We start from the raw sequence: 5,670 nt of genomic DNA on the forward strand, positions 1-5,670 counted from the left end.
GATATAGAGATTGACTTCATTATTTTCTGAACATGTATTTAACCCTATTCAGCATCAGTTTTTCACATTCTAAAAATTAGAGAAGAACTTATAGGCAAAGTATGGGTCACTAACTCTTTTGCCTGCAGGAGCCTGGGAGGTAATTTAAATGTGTGTGTCAGGATAGGCTAGGTCATAACGTAGTAACAGATGGTCCCCAGATCACAGTGGGTTACAGCAAAGATTTATTTCTCACTCATGCTGCCCATATGTTATGGACTGTGATTCTGCTCTTCATTGTCTTTTCTCCAGGGCTAAGGCTGATGGAGAAACCTCTGCCTGGAATACTGCCTCATAGCTAAATGTCCAGATGTGGTGAACTGCATGCTAGTCCATAAGCTTCTGCCCTAAAGTGGTATATTTCATTTCCAGTCTACATTTTATTGGCCAAAACAAACCCTGAAGCAAATCTAGAGTTCAGCAAGGCAAAGATAGGTAATCCTCTAGCAATGAGGTAAATTGGAGTATTTGGCCACTTAAAATGCCAACTTAGTTTGTACCTCTATGCTGACTGGCTTATCACAGTGAACCGAGTTCTCCTGATGTCAGTGCATCTGTGTATACTGTACATATAGGGACTAAAGAGAAAATATATTTCCTCTTTTAAGGGGATCAGCCTTTGTTCATCTCCCACTAATAGTTATTATGAGGAACTATTACCCAGTGTTGCTAAGTATTTTAGTTTTCATTTCCAAGAGAAGCCAAGACTCCAGATTTCTTACATACGTTTCCTCATTTAAGAAGCGTTATTAAAACAGAACACTTTTTTTTTTTTTTTTTTTTTTTTTTGGTCTTTTTGCCTTTTTCTAAGGCCGCTCCTTCGGCATATGGAGATTCCCAGGCTATCGTTCTAATCGGAGCCATAGCCACCGGCCTACACCAGAGCCACAGAAACGCAGGATCCGAGCCGCGTCTGCAACCTACACCACAGCTCGTGGCAACACCGGACCCTCAACCCACTGAACAAGGCCAGGGATCAAACCCACAACCTCATGGTTCCTAGTCGGATTTGTTAACCACTGCGCCACGATGGGAACTCCAGAACACTTTTTTTAAATTTTATTTAGCCTCATACTTAACATTTTTTCATATGTGTAAATCTTATACTACAGTATCTTATAAATTTTGGTAATTCATTTAATAATTCCTGTTACTTATAAACTGGCTAAAACTAAATGGAAGTAAAAGTCAAATCCGTCAGAAAATAGAATTTTTTTTTTTTTTTGCTTTTTAGGGCTGCACCCACAGCACATGGAAGTTCCCAGGCTAGGGGGTCCAATCAGAGCTACAGCTGCCGGCCTACACCACAGCCACAGCAACGCAGGATCCTTAACCCAATGAGCAAGACCAGGGATCGAACCCACAACCTCCTGTTTCCTAGTCGGCTTCATTTCCACTGTGCCACAACAGGAACTCCAGAAAATTATTACGATAACTTAAAAAAAAAAGATAAAGCAATGATAATTTTCTTACATGATCTCCAAGTTACCAGTATGTTTTTTTAGCTGTAGCAGCAACTTTATTGGAAATATAGTTTCTCTGGGTTACTACTTTGAAAAAATATCTTTTAACTGAATATAAAATTCTGACATGTTTGTTAAAAATCTCATTTCATTACTTTCATGTCATTCCTGAACTGCAAATCCACTGTTACGATCATGATCCTAAGTCACACTTTGATTAAAGTGCCAGATAGTACACCAAATTTTATTTGGCTATGTAAATAAACTTTCATTAAATAAGTAACAAGCATGCTCATGAAATGGTGAGGATCTTCACCTACAAAGCTAAATGTACATTATAAAATAGCTGATGATATCTTAGATGTTTGAAAACATGTTGCTATTCTCCTTTCCCTTTGTACTTCCTTTTGGCTATTTGATTAGTAAGAGCCTAACCTAAGAATTAGAGATCAATAGAAACTAGTGTAATTGCATTCACAGCTCTGGAGGGGAGGAAATGGAGAGAAAGAATATATTTAGAGTAATTTATAGATGTTTTACACTATTTGGGTGCCTGACCAACCACTGCATGTGGCTAGAAAATCAAATCACTTCTTTCTGCCTAATTTCTCATAATTATTAAGTAAACAACCACTACTATGAAAACAAAGCCTTGGGCTGGATATGTAATCTGCACCTCCTCAGCTTCTCATGATTCTGGGGTTTAGTTGCTTACCAAGGATATAATCTATTACTTTTATCACCTATCATCTCTCTCTTATTTTATTTTATTTTTTTTTTTATGGCCACACCTGTGGCATATGGAAGTTTCAGGCTAGGGGTCAAATTGGAGCTGCAGCTGTAGGTCTAAGCCACAGCCACATCAACACCAGATTCGAGCCACATCTGCAGCCTAAGCCACAGCTTACAGTAATGCCAGATCCTTAACCCACTGAATAAGGCCAGGGATCAAACTTGCATTCTGACAGTCACAATATCAGGTTCTACTTTTTCTTTTTCTTTCTTTTTCTTTCTTTCTTTCATTTCTCTCTTTCACTGTCTTATAGTTTTATTCATTTTTGCTTATTTGATATAGTTTTACCTAACTTCCTTTTTAAAGTGAAGCAGTAAGGGAAAGATAGTTTTTTTTCTCTCATGTTGGAAGGTAAAGTAACTTGTAGGAAAAACTATTGAAGAGATGATATAGTAAAGTAATCCATTCCAAAAACATGTGATAGGAATATCTATCTCCCTGGTATTCCTCAGGCTATCCCAGCACTTTAAAGATGGCTTTCATAAATAGCTTTATGTTCAGCGTCTTATAAAAATCCAGCAAAAAATTGTTCTCAGTACAGATGCTATGCTTGGTATACTAAGACAGATGTTTAATGTTTCATTCCATTTCACATCATCAGTCCATACATTAGAAGTTGAACATTTTAAATCCAGAGTTTCCAATATAGTTTGCCTGCCTGTATCAGTGGCATTTTGGTAGAAGAAAAGAAGTTAGAAGAGGGAACTTCCCCAAAACTTTCAAGTCAGACTGGTTGAGAACCCATGGATGATGCATATTTCATTAAAAGATCCTATTCTATAGCCACACTATAGGATATCTAGTCAGGTTGCTGGATCTGTTTTTCATCTGACCCTAAATATGTGTGTTTCTATTTGATTTCTCCCCATTCTTATTATACAGTTTCCTAGAGTGCTCATAATTTACCACCAGGGATAAGGCAAAATTATTCAAGTGGTTTTTCTCAAATCGGCATTTTGAAGCAAAGTAAGCTAAACATCTCTCATTGTTATTCTAATCTCCAAGAGTCCTTTTTAGGGCAGCCTGGGCCCACACCTATTGTTATTACTTAGTAAGGATTAGGAGTTTATTTTACCCTTTGATTCTGCTCATCCTCTAGCCTGAAAAAAAGTTCTTGATATAGAGTGCAGATTAGGTCTTTTTTGGTAGGTTTTTAAAAAATCCTTTATCGCCAAACCAGGAAGAATGGCAGTCTTTAAGCTCCAGACTTCGCTCTTATCCCCTTGTTTTATGTTCATTTCCCACTGACTCTGTTGTTACTACTCATATGTGCAGGGTCTAATCTCCTTCCCTAAAAGTCCAAGTGGCTTCTCATGGGCCAGTAGCTTCTTGTGGATAAATCAACTAAATTTTGGGTGGACAAGCACAATTATAGTCGGGGGGGGGGGTGTCCAAGAAACCTGTGGATTTACTTGTTTCTAAACAACAGACATGTGACCTTTAATTAGTTGCCCTTGGCTTGTCAAATTTGCATTATGCTATACTTAGAGCTATGGATTTAACAAATCCTAAGATCTAAGGAAAAAAATCAGCAGGAGCAGTCTTTCAGAAAAGACAAACTCTGGATCATTTCTGCTGAAAATTGTTTCTTTCTTGGAATAGGGCAAACTAGGCTCCAAAAGTAACCATCCCAATTTTTTGGCTTGTCTTTTCTATGGATTTCAATATTCTCTTTTCAAGATATGGATAAGTGAATTTAATTTCACAATATTCCATAATTCTGAAGTGAATTTAATTTCACAGTGTTCCATAAACTAATTTGACAACATTCCAGAGGACTCAGGCATATTAAGAGAGTTTTTTTTTTTTTTTTTCTCTTTTTTCAATTCGCTGTAGTAAAATGGACTTGAAATAGGGGTAGATTAATCAAGTTTATTTCTTCCATCCACAGGTGTCCACTGTTTATTGCTCCTGAAGTAGTTGCCTATCAAGGTACTTAACATCATTCCTAGGAAAAACATCCACTCTGGGTGTTTTATTTATTTTTAACTTTTTCATGATGTTCATAATACAAAAACAAGTATATCTGGGGACATGAAAGCCAAAACAATTAGCGAGACCAAAAGGACTCTGCATAGAACTGTTGAAGAACAAGCTTTCTTTTCTGCAGGCAGTGTGGTGGTTTCTGACCTATGGAAATTAAAGATATGTGTGCATACATACACACATGTTCTGTTCCCCCACTCAAGATTTCATGTTATATTGGCATAGGGAGTGGTCTGAGTACCTGTACATTAAGAAAGCTCCATATATGATTCTGTTGTATCCTCAGATTGAGATCCTCTACCAGTCTCAAGATTAACCACATCTTGATTAAGAGCAGAGCTTCAGGCACTAACAGATTTCTGTTGCATTCTAACTTCATCATTTTCCTCTACTTAGTTATCTTCCAAATTTCTTTTTCTGTAATCTCTTATTCTCCACATATTACTAATAGTTGAGACTAATTGAATACTAATATGCTGAATGCTTTAGATCTGTTCATTCTTTCAGTCCTCGCTAACTCTTTGAGAAAGAGATCATTAGCTTCAATTTGCAGACAAGTATAATGAGGCTCAGAAAAATTGAAGAATATGCTCCAAATCAAACAGCTATAAAACAGCAGAATGGCCTATTGGATATAAGTTTAGGAAATTTAACTTTATGAATGTAAATCTCAGTTTGTTTTCAAAGAAAGGCCAAGGTTGATTATAAATATACATACAATAAAATAAAATAAATTTGAGGAATTGAGGAAACTGAGGCACAGGGAAATTAGGTAGGAAAATAAAGTCATATTATGATTTTATTGTCTCATATCTATGCTCTGAAATTCTATACACTTGGTATAATATAAAGGTGCCATAAGTATCACTCGAGAGAGACAAAGTTACCCCGTTATTGCTAGTACAGAAACCAGAAGGAAAGTCATGGAATCTTCCTTGGCATTTCCTTCACCTCGTGTATCCAAATCAATACCATGTTCCTGTATACATATAATCAAAGAGGGCACTTGGCAGTACCCAATTTAACATTTTTCCAAGTTAAAATTATTGGCATGTACTTTATGGCTTAATCATGAGCAACTCAGTTTGTCATTTTTGTTGCAAAATGAAGAAAAATGTCTTAAGACAAAATCCTTACTCTGTTACTGTCACAATCTCAGCCAATCTCCAGACTGAATTAGAGCCTCCCATCCAGGCATGCCTCATTAGGCTCTTAAATTTCCATAAGAGAATGCTAACTCTGTCTCCATCTATACTTGAGTCTGTCTTTAATTATATGCAGTATTTACACTGCTGGATTTTACCTGACTAAATTATCAACAGCTTACTAGCAAGAAGTTGTTTGTTTGTTTGTTTGTTTGTATTAAAGAAAGGTTGGTAGTAGAAATTG

The sequence above is a fragment of the Sus scrofa genome, chromosome 2, assembly GCF_000003025.6.
Source record: "Sus scrofa isolate TJ Tabasco breed Duroc chromosome 2, Sscrofa11.1, whole genome shotgun sequence".
Taxonomy (NCBI): Eukaryota; Metazoa; Chordata; class Mammalia; order Artiodactyla; family Suidae; genus Sus; species Sus scrofa.